Consider the following 12,043-nt stretch of genomic DNA (forward strand, 5'->3'; position numbering starts at 1 on the left):
CAATGCTATCAATTCGCTTTTAGACACCGAGCGAGTTTTGGTAAACTTAGTTCTACTGGTACTGTTTTAAGTGTTAAATTCGATTAATGTTTTGGTTTCTTTGGAATGTCGTCGATTTATATAGCAATTTTAAGTATTTAAAGACATCATTTAAGTTGGAAGTACGACATGGAAATAAATAAACTAATACAAACTGTTCTTAAGGTGTCGACACAACAAGAGCGGTCACAACTATGCGAAATATTTGTTTAAAAAAAATATTTTGTTTTAGTCTCAAACTGAAACAATGACTTCAATACATTACCTGTTAGTCTGTTTGTTAGGATATTACAATAATAAAGAGGTTTTTAAGGCGGTTTCGCACTTAGTCTCAAAGTTGTAAAAGTCCGCTAAGAACGGTATTACTTAAAATATTGTACAATTGTACACGTACAAACAATGGTATCAATGTGAAGAATCTTGTACTCGATAGTTAATATTTAAAGCTATTTGTAATTCTTTGTTTTGTTTTCCACAAATAATTATGTTTTTTTGTTATTGTATTTAAAACATTTTTTGCTTTGCTGGAAGTATCGTCTTTACTTTCTTTCAAATCTTTGGGCAATCTATAGGGACGTCTTAGAAATGATAAAGATCGTGCGTGGACTTAGACACTAGTAAAAAGGGAAAGAAACTGTGTGACCGAAAATGAAGAAAGTCTTTGCTAAACTGTAGTACGGTGTAGATCTAGCGACAAAATGTGATATAAGTCTAAAAACGCTAGGATTTTGGCGTTTCGGCACGTAATAAATTAATTATGGCTGTACGATAGATAATCACAAGTCACAATCCCAAAGTACACGATGTCTTAACAAACAAAACATAAAATCTATTATATAAATCATAACAGAACTAGTTAAACAGGAGTCCACATTACCCTGATCCACATATCTCCATGTAGGCCAGAAGCTCATTACATGCACCTACAATACCTACTATAAATAAAACGATCACGATAAACCAAGGTATTAGCACAATAGCGAACAAGTGAATAGTTGCTTCAATTGCAGCCATTCGCGCCAATCTACGTTAAAAGATATATACGAATTGTTTTACACCATTATTTCATTAAACAACTAGACGTCTGTATGTGTCATACAGTCTTTGTTTGGATTCTTGTGTAATTGATTTAGTTTGTGTTTAATTGGAAAGATAATCTTAATTGAATTTGAAGTTGTCAGTCATCGAATCTAGTTGCGTTAGTGATCTAGTGGGAAAATATGTAGGCTGGACGATTTGCCAAAATTGGTCAGCTGATGAGTCAGATTCGATTGTCTTGTCTTTAAAGAACAATAGTTTAAACAATGGCACTTCTGAAATTAGCTTTAAACTTGAAAACTGAAATCAAAAAGGTTATCTTGAAAGATTTAACGGAACCTGAAGTAGTGTTTAGTTAATTAGTCCGACAATTCGTTTAAAGAAAACCTATAAAAAATGGTTCTAAAACTGGTAAGAAACCTAGAATACAATTGCGAATGTAGCTCATTACTAAAGCCACAGCTAATAGTCCATAAATGCTTGTATTGAAAAACAATTACCCTTTACATTTCCTGTACCAAGTTGAGACTCAGATGTACTGCGGTCGAGGCACCGCCGAGCTTCAACGAACAATATTCTTAAATCATTCCTTGTAATTGTAATCTGTAGGAATAGTAAAAGTAAATTGACTTAAATGTTTTAAAATGAATTCAAGGACAAGGTTTAAATCAAAGATACTTTATGAAGAAAGTTCAAAATAATATACATTGAATTTAGCGTTAAAAACTTACTCGTTATGATGATTTTATGGTGATGTCTCGCTTTCACTAGTTCTGAATAATCTGAATACGTATCGTCTTTCATCCATTTTCTGCCACATTATCTACCGGATAGTTTATCTGATGCATATCCTTAAGTTTAGAGAATTGGTCCTAAATCACAGATTTTTTTTCAAATGTATCATTAAAACAGAGGCTATTTTATAAATAAAACTGGTAAGAATTAAAGTTCAATTCGAAATGATTCATCAAATCCGAACATCCAAATTCTCTCTCAATAAACAGTACCCGTCTAATAGGTAACATAACTCAATACATTAAAGTTGTTAGACAAAAACTTACTGAAACATATGCCAACACTATTTGCAGTTCCCAAACTAAAAGTACCGAACAAACTATTACGAATTGGGGTGAATGGGACGGCAAATATAAGTTTGTCATACGTTAACTGCCAATTACGTTTGATATCTGTGGAGCAGACAAAACTACAGCAAAACAATAACATAAAAGAATCGATATTGCGAGATACAAATGAATAATCTATAAATGCCTTTAAGACATTGATTGTGTGACTTTAGAATGTATAGACGAGGACCAATAAAATAAAAATCAAAAATATTTAATATTATTTTACTACTGCTGGACAAGAAATTATTTCACTCATTATTACCGTGTGTGAGTTGTCCAATAATATTTATTTATTAATGTCCCACTGTTGGGCAATCTAATTCCGAAATCAGGAAGGGACTAGGTCTTGAGTCCATTACGCTGGTCAAAAGACGAGTTTGGGACTTTGTATTCTCTCAAGATCTTTGTTAGAGAACTTTTAGTCCTGCATGGTTCCATCACGATTTTTCCATCTCCGTTAGAATACGTGATAATGGTAATAATTTATTTACAAATAAAATAATACAAGTAGATACAAATTATGTTAAAGTAGAAAACAAATGAAAGAATCGTGCTATTGAATATGCATTAAGTAATCAATGAGTAATCAAATATGACCGTGATTATAATAGCCGCTTTATTTCTTCAAGTATTAGTACTTTCAAAGTAAAGCAAAAAGCAGTTATGGTAGTTATGGAAATGCAGATTAAAACTGTTATTTTCATGCATATTTTAATAAAAAAATATTTATTGTAATACAGGTGAATGATTGTAAAGAAGTTAGTAAATCTTTTAAAATGGCGTTATTTGATATTCGTCTATCCTTATATATACTAAGTGTTATGTTATGAATTAATGTATCAACATATACAAAAAGATATCACCAAATTAATTCAAATATGAGAACTACTTAATCCCGGGATTCTCTTGTCTACGGCCATTTAATGTATTATTCTAAAAGTGATATATATTAATTCTCGGATTAATTTATTTGATTGGCTATTTCAATTTATTGGAGCAATATTTTAATCAGTAGTTATTTATATCCGGTACAATTGATTGGCTAGATCACTTTTGAGTTGTAAATCTTTGGCTATGTACGTTTTATGTAAATTAGTAACGGTTTTACGATTACACTGTAAGAAATGTAGGTTATGTTTTTTGTGTAAATGTAGCTGTACTTAGCAGTTACTTTATTGTATTTGTGAACGAAAATGTAATTTAAGACCTACTTACATACTTTTTGTTTTTTATGTTCTTTATAAAAGCTCGTTGTATTTGTATTACTACATTTTTATCAAAAATAGCATAAAAATATTACACGTTTGCAATTTTCATTGCATTAAATATAAACTTTGTCATTTTGAAATACACTATAATTGCTTCATGAAATCACATAGTTTTTTTATGTTTTATAATTAACAAAAATACCTTTTAGCCAAAGTATTAGCCCTTTATCTATTCTTATTTTTCATCTTCTCTACATAGTCAATCCATAATAATGTTATTAATTCTTCCTGTCTTCTCTACATGTACACACGTCTACACTCCGAAGTTAATACGATCCAGTTATTAGGCGAATAATAAGTCGGCATATTCCATACTCAGCCAGTTCGTACGATATCATCTCGTAGTATTTTTATTTTATTCATAGAGATTGTCTCCTTATTCCTTTATTCTCTTGTTTACTTCAAACGGACCTCTACGTGGATGTAATTGGTTGTTGTTATTTTTTCCACTTTCGTCAGCAATGAAGGTCGTTGGTACCTTTATGTGATGTGCGTTTTGATTAATTAGTTTTGCGTTGCAATTAGGTCTTTGTTGTTTATTTGTAGGATTCTGTTTCTTAGGTTAAGGTGTTGAAGAAATGTGAGTGACTAGATTTATTACCCCTTTGTCCCTTTTTTTTTATTATGTTAACGCGAGTAGCTTTTTTATTATATAATTCTTAAACTTGAAACTTAACTTTGCTACCTTGAACTTAAGCGGGTATATTAATAAATTAAGATTAAGCTTTAACTGAATAACTGTTTCTGCTAGAAATAAAGCCGTGAAGATGTGCATCCGATGTTAGTCAAGGTTTATTTTAGAGCTTCTTTTCTTCGTGTATAAGCATTATTATGCTTCTACAAATATAAAAAAATCGTATTAAAACATTTAAAATATCAACTTACTATCAAGTTAAAGATCAAACGGCAACCAATTAAAGTGCTCAACAGTGTTAACACCGAGTTTACATTTAGTGTAACCTAGATCTAGAACGTTCACAGACCTATTAAGTGCTACAAAAACCTTAGTATAACAAGCGTTGGGAGCTATTCAGTATTTACTTGTATTCGTGCTCTAGGACCAAGTAGGTTTAAAGATTTTCTCAGAACGGTACAGAACGGTAACCTTCGATAAGGTGGAGAAAGTGATGGTTTGGTTTGAAATATGTTGAGTAAAGGCAGCCTAGAATTCTGTAGCAAAGTAGGTATATGGGAAGTAATTATTGGGAACTTTACCGTTGTTCTACGTGAGTGACTAGCGCGACGATATGTGAGACCAATGAACTTGTCATTAGGTGTGAGCTGTGCCGAAACGTCGAGCGAAAACCGAGGTACTATAGACAAAGATCGCAAATAACTAAGTAAGGTAGTCCGACATATTGATAATCGCATTTGCAGCGTCAAGGAATATTCCGTTTGTTGACAAAGGACAAGGTTTTATGAAACGTAATTAATCGCCAGGTAAATGCGACTTTCGGTAACTGAACCAGTGTTTACTCGATAGTTACAGTCGATGTATGTAAGTTACTTGTTAAAATTAGTATTTAAACTGCTCATCATTTACTGTCCGAATTTATTTATTAAAGTCAAATTACATAATATATTGTTTATCTCCTGCCAATCTTACACGCTGAATCTTAACCGAAATATTTCCTCTTTCATCACAATCTGACTCAACCAATTCGAAATAGAAATATGAAGAGCACTGCAAGAGTAAGCACAGTTTTATGTTATACAATGTTCACAAACACAAGTTTTACGGTGGCCTGCTTCATTGCTACGTATGGCCCAAATAATAACACGCCTCAGGTAAACGCCGGAGTTTACACTAAACTGATTTTTACGATAGTGTTGTGGCGATAGTCGATGGTTTGTCGATAATGTCGATGTTTTGCCATTACCTACTTTCATTTTATAGAGATTATTTTTTCAGTTATAGTTGTAAATGAGATTGAGTAGTAAAAAGTTGAGAAAGATTTTTGAACCTCGATATAAAATCTCATATTTCCCAAACACAAGTTAAGTTACCATACAAACATTGATGATTGATGTGTGATCGGTACTTGAAATTGTTTTTAATTTATGTTATAATATTTGTGTTTAGACATGTGTATAGAAAGAAAATATAACCTATGATAATAATAATATACCTGCACCGTAATTTTGCAATACAGTAACGTATTTTAAGTTAAATACTGATATTTATTCAGCATTTATAATGTAAGTAGTTAAGTACCATTAATTACTAGTTACGCGGGTCCATTAAGTTTACGTCACATGTAATCTAAGCTGTACAAAGTAATCCCTTTATTGCCTCAGTGATTTCACATACTATCATAAAGTTTACCAACATTTTATTGCATCTGAGCGTCTATGAAAGTTGCCAATTAATACTTAAATGTATTTCATGGTAATTAAAATATTTGCTGGCAAAATAGGTTAACGAATGGAATATTCTGTAGAAAGGTATCTTATTTTAATTACATATTTATTTCTAGTTGCTGTAATTGCTATCTTAGTGCATATGCAACTGTTTATAATCCTATTTTGCTTACACTATTTCCTTTTCGCAACTGTTGTAAAAATAAATAATAAAAACACTAGCGAAAACGCTGTCATATGTATATTATTCTTATTAAAAGAAATTGAATTCTAAAGTAAGAAGACAATAAATTCATCGATATCAAAGTCTGACGAGCGTAAATCATCGACTAAACGTTATCCATTTATTAATGACATAACACGTTATAGTTAAGATATAAATCATAAACTATCGACAAAATAATAAATCTGTTGGCGCGCTGCACTAAAGTGTATTTATTTATCAAAATACTGGCTTGTATCAGTGGTCAATCATCGGACTGTTTTCCTATCAATCAGCGCTCGGAGCCAGACCCATCCGTCTTTATAAAACACACGGGTAAACTTAAAGTGTATATTGTACGTTTTTACAGCCAATTAATATGTTTATCCTATAAAACCAAAGTAATTTACGGCTATAATAAAAGTCGTCGAGAATATGTTCGGCGGAATTTTTAGCTTTGTTTATTTTTTTGCGATGATTAGGATGACCTTATTAGTACCTTTGCTTACGTTGGTCTACGTATAGACTGCTTTGCGAGGAATTTGCGCGGGAAGATGGTACATTTGTGTTAATCAGATTTTTTATTTAACTGCAGAACTTTTTGTACTTACTATAAAGTAAGTATGTAGGTATTTGAAAGTATTGGCTTATATTTTAGTCGAAATTAACTTAGTTATAAATACGGAGTGTTAACTTAAAATCTACTCGACTCTACTTATGAACATGTCACACTTTTGTTCTTAAGTAGAGTCAAGATAAAAATGGTAAAGTAAGTCTTTAGCCTTTTCAGTAAAGTTAAAGGGGAGAAAGGGAACCGCTAAGATATTTTGTCGTTCTTTCATTTAATATTTAGTGTTGTTGTTACAACATACTTTCAGTAGACTTTTTAGCTGAATCTCTGTGCATGTATAGCCTTACTGCTTTAAATAAATCTCGTACTAAACACACTACCACAAATCATAGTGAGTTCGATTCTTGGTTATAACAACAAAGATCTCGATAAGTTAACCATATTCCCAATATAACACGTGAAATCCGATTTAATTTATACTTTAGTGGAAATGTATGACTAAGTCGCCTTCAGCCATCATTTAAATTTCAACGTCAGTCAAACGGTTTGTTTACTTGATAATGAAAAGTTCAGAAATATAGACTAAACAATACTAAAGTGAAGTTTCCGATGAATGAATGTTTGTTTACAAGAATATACGCTCTTTATCGCTTTTATATTATTAACTTCTATAGTTATCTAAAGTCCCCAATCCCCACTTGTCCAGTGTGGTGGAGTAAAGGCCTAACCCCTGCCTCATTACGGGAGAAAACCCTTGCCCAGAAGTGGGACAGTAATGGGTTAAATTTATTTATTTATGTAGTTATGAAAAGTAGAGTCACAGGCACAATCTTTAGTTTATTAATGAAGTCATTAAGAAATTATTAGCAGAGACTGTGTGTTAAATATGTATGTACATAGGTATGTATCACGAAAATCTTTTTTAACTAAGTATGAGTGTCAATTCTGCAACAGCCGATAATGGCCAAAAGTAGAGATGACGTGTCTACTGCTCCTTTAACTTTTGCACAAAGCAGGGTTAGTCCTTTGTGCAAAACTAAACGGAATCATTATTATAGCAATTTTATCACACACATATTATATACCTAAACCTTATTACGATCCAAGTGTAAATTATAGTAGTGATATACCTATAGTGATATGTAGAGACAGGTAGAAACTGCCAAAAAATAAATAAGGGAAGCCGTTATCACAATCTACCCGCATTCACGCCGTCTGCACCAAATAACCTACACAGTGACATCATTTCCTCATTATGTATGTTAAACTTGATAAAAAACGTAATATACTGGCTAGTAGGTCATTACCTTTTGTCATACAACCCTCGTAGCTTTCTAAAAATATGCAAACTGATTGCAAAAACATTGGTGTTAGTTTACGCCGGCTCCAAACGTTGGCCCCAATATAGGCCACAACACTATTCGTCTAAAGTGTGGACCTAGAAAATGGCATTGGTCCCAACGTTGGGCGGGCCGAGGGTTGGTAGTCGGCCGGATCGTGTCGGTTTCAGCAAAGGAATCTGCGCCAACGCTCGTGATCTGACGGGACACAATTAGTTTATTAGCCAAAGTGTGTACGCCTCACCGAGTTTGCAGTCCAACGTTGGTACGAGCGTTGGGACCAAGATGTGGAGCCCTTATAGTACACAAGAACTCTCGTCATTTATATAACCCACTGAATCATTCAATAACCCTCAACGCTAGTTAAAAGCAAATTCAAACAATAACGGCTCAGTCGGCCATGATGGTTCGATGACGTTTCCCGCCATTCTCCATCTTGTATCGCGTTGCACTGCACCACGACAACAAAGCACTTCGAGTTTCCGCACAATAGGACGGTAAAGTGATATGTATGTGCACTAATTTGATGGTTTGAAGACCACACACGCATAGGTACTAAGACAATGTGGTATGTAAACTCAAAAGCAACACAAAAATTGTAAGTAAGTATTTCAATAATTTCACAAGGATTGTAACTAAGGGTACTAGTTGTTTCCGATTACAAGAGCTGAGAGCGGATTGGTGTAAAACACCATCACAGGATGACGATTGTAGAGTCTTGGTCTAATAGGGTAAGATTTTCGCAAGTCTTAGTTTTATAAAAGTTATTGTCCTATCATACTGACCATAGTATGTATAACCGCTGAAACGTTAAGCAACCCAAGGTAAAATGCATGTCTGGACTAATTCTCGTTTAATACTTATTAGATAATAAACATGTATAAAGAAAGTTCTAATTAAATACTTAAACTTCGACTAATTCTTCTAATTAATAAATTAATGGCTATCGCTTCACTAAGGAACGTATGTATAAATTTAAACAAACCAACTTCGTGTTATAATTGGTTACCTAATTTGCGGAGCGTATCTAATAGAAACGTAACAACGGTTCCTTAATAAGGCAGAGTTAAGGATCTTAATGCGCACATGTAGGGAATGTTCGAGCACTTGGAGATAACGACGCAACAGGTACAAAACTTTGTCATTTATTTACCTCTTAGGTACAACGTCAAACCTCCTCCGGGAATATGTTGAGACGGCCACGTACCGGGAACAAATAGGTAGGTAATATTCATAGTTATATATCAAAGTTAATCATAGAACTATGTTTGGATTGATCAAAGTACCAAGGTACTTAACTTGATAAAGTTAATAACATATTTTACTCATAACCTTTTTAGACTTTCCTGATTCTTCCTTAATTACTTTTCTACTTTGTAGACAGTGGTTAGTAATTATCAAGAAAATTAAAGAAAACCACATTTAAAATATTGAATTTCGATTTTCTTAAAGCCAACCAACCACAAAAATACATTCGCATCAAAAATATGAAAACCAATATTTTCTCTCACAAACGATTATTACGAACAATGTAAACTTCAAAAACAAGCCAGGATGCAATTCAAGCATATTTACATCTTAACTTTCAGGTATGACGGCGAAACCTAACCTGAAAAGTTGTCATTAGATTGGTTGAAAGTTTGAGCCCGACATTAATAAAATACATAGGTTATTGTCCCGGACGTCCCTATCGGCGGTAACCCACCGCTCGGGCGGGCATTATCCGCGCAACACCCGTGCGATATCCGCATATCCGCGCGACCGCCGTAATAAGAAGTCAATATTAGTTGGGCGGGCGGATTTGTGGGTGCGTTGTGTGGAAACGGATTCTGTTTTGCATTGTTGTATTTTTAGTTACGTTTGTCATCGAAACGGTCTTTCTGTCGTATTATATATAACAAATTTCTAAAATTTACTTAATACTCTCTATTACCTCTATCAAAAATACAGTAAGTACGTGGGGATGTTTAAAGAGTACCCGCTAGTTTGTTGCCGGCTCAGTCGCCCTTACTTTCAAACGGATAAATTAATTTGCTGAAGATCCTCTGAAATCATAAAATAATATATAATATCTAAGGTAGTTATATTTTTTTACACAGTCAAATCGCGTAAAATTTCCTTATTTAAAATCTAGTACCTATCACACAACATACTACTACATACACCTTCTTACTCAAATAAAGAAAACGTAGTTACTGTTAATAATATTTGTTCCATAATCCTACTCCACACAATGTATTTCAGTGGCTCGCTCGAGGCACCCCGATAACAGGGCAAGTTTACACAGGGCCAATTAGACTGGGCCCGCGGCGCCACTGTTTTCACATGCTAATTGTATAGTACCCGGCTCCACCCGGCTACACCCGGCTTCACCCGGGTGCACCGAGACAATTTGTTTACCGGTTACAGGTATATTGCGTTTTACGGTTATTATTTATTTGTTTAATGGCTATTAGGGGTAAACTGAGAATGACGTCATTTAATCTTGAAACGTAGAAGCTGATTCATGATACTGCGTATTAATTAAGAATAATTAACTCTGGTTTTAACAAAAGTGGGACCATTTTCCATTGTTACAGATAAAGGAGGCTTACTCTTGGCGTTTGAAGGCACAAAAAGTAATAAAAAATCGAGACTTCGCTTCCAAGAAACACCCTAATTTTATGTATATAGAAACTATATATTGTAACTTAGGTTTGTTTTAGTAAGTAGGAAAGTACTTACGTTTAATGTTATGTCTCGCATGAAGTACACTTAGTATGACATCTAAGTAAGTATGGAGCCTTACCTATGCTCAATTATCAATTAATCCGTTAGTCTGACTTTAAGCTAGACCTAACTGTTCAAAACCTACTGTAACATTTCATAATACTAACAAAAGTCAGCACCCACTGAAAGTAATTCCTTCATACAAAGCTAACAAGTCGCCCAGCCGCAAGACAAGTGACGAAGCGAGTCTGTCGTCCGTAATACCGACAAAGCAAACATCGGCGTACTCGCACACAACTCGTTAGAATAAAGCTCGCTTGACTAGTATTTATTACAATACACAAAACGTTTCACGTCACTAGTTTAGTGTTTCATTTGTTTGTTTGCCGTATACTGGACATCAAAACTATTAATAACTTGGCCAAAATGTCCAGTATAATACATATACGCGTTTTTTTAAATTATTTTTTCGTATCCTAACTGTTCTTAGTGAAACAGAAATTATTTATTGTTTGCCGTCTTTTCTTAATGCCCTAGGAAGTTTTAAAACATGGATAATTCATTTGTTAGTTAGTATTAGGTATATGCGAATATTTTCAGTATGACCCTAATTTATAGGTATAGTTAGCAATTAATGAAAATACATTTTTGTTTTAACTGTTTTGAAATACTTAGTTGTTTTTAACTACAAAAGGTCTGATTACGATTTGGCATAAAATTGGGTCAACATTATTAGTTTATCGTCATAATTAATATTTATAATTGATGTCTAGAATAGAGCTTTATACAGATCTCTATACTTAGTTGATTGTGGTGTGGAGTAAACAGTAAGAGCCCTAACATTTAATTTTAGTATATCGATCGTTTAGCATCACCAAACATTTTCGGCATGTAGCTTATTGATCAAAAACATTCCCAAACATTAAAGCCGCACTATATTATAACAAGTGCACACACCACACAGTAATATAGATAACGTGTAAACCAAAATACACTCGCGTTTACTTGAAAGTGCATTTCTTTATATTTGTCATAGTTTAGTGCGTGTGTCGGCACTTTTACACTTTATCTGAACACCAATATTTGCTTATTCGCCCTCAGTGCACACAGCGGGCCGTGCTTTCGATTATGACCGTGTAAGTATACGTATTAGCTGTGGGCTTGTATAGAGTTATCGCTTTTAGGAATTTTAGATATAGGTAGGTAGTTACTTTGAAGTAAAAGTAGGTTTCGGTTGAGGAAAATTGGATAGATTTGGCAGACTAGTTTAAAGCTCGCACCTATGTGGCTATGTCCGTGTGTCCTTTCACGTAGTTACGGAATATATTTGTGTTTTTCTGAAAAGTGCAAGTATATTATATTGAAAGTGTAACTAATACTTTTTTATT

Source organism: Anticarsia gemmatalis, chromosome 23 (genome assembly GCF_050436995.1).
Source record: "Anticarsia gemmatalis isolate Benzon Research Colony breed Stoneville strain chromosome 23, ilAntGemm2 primary, whole genome shotgun sequence".
Classification (NCBI taxonomy): domain Eukaryota; kingdom Metazoa; phylum Arthropoda; class Insecta; order Lepidoptera; family Erebidae; genus Anticarsia; species Anticarsia gemmatalis.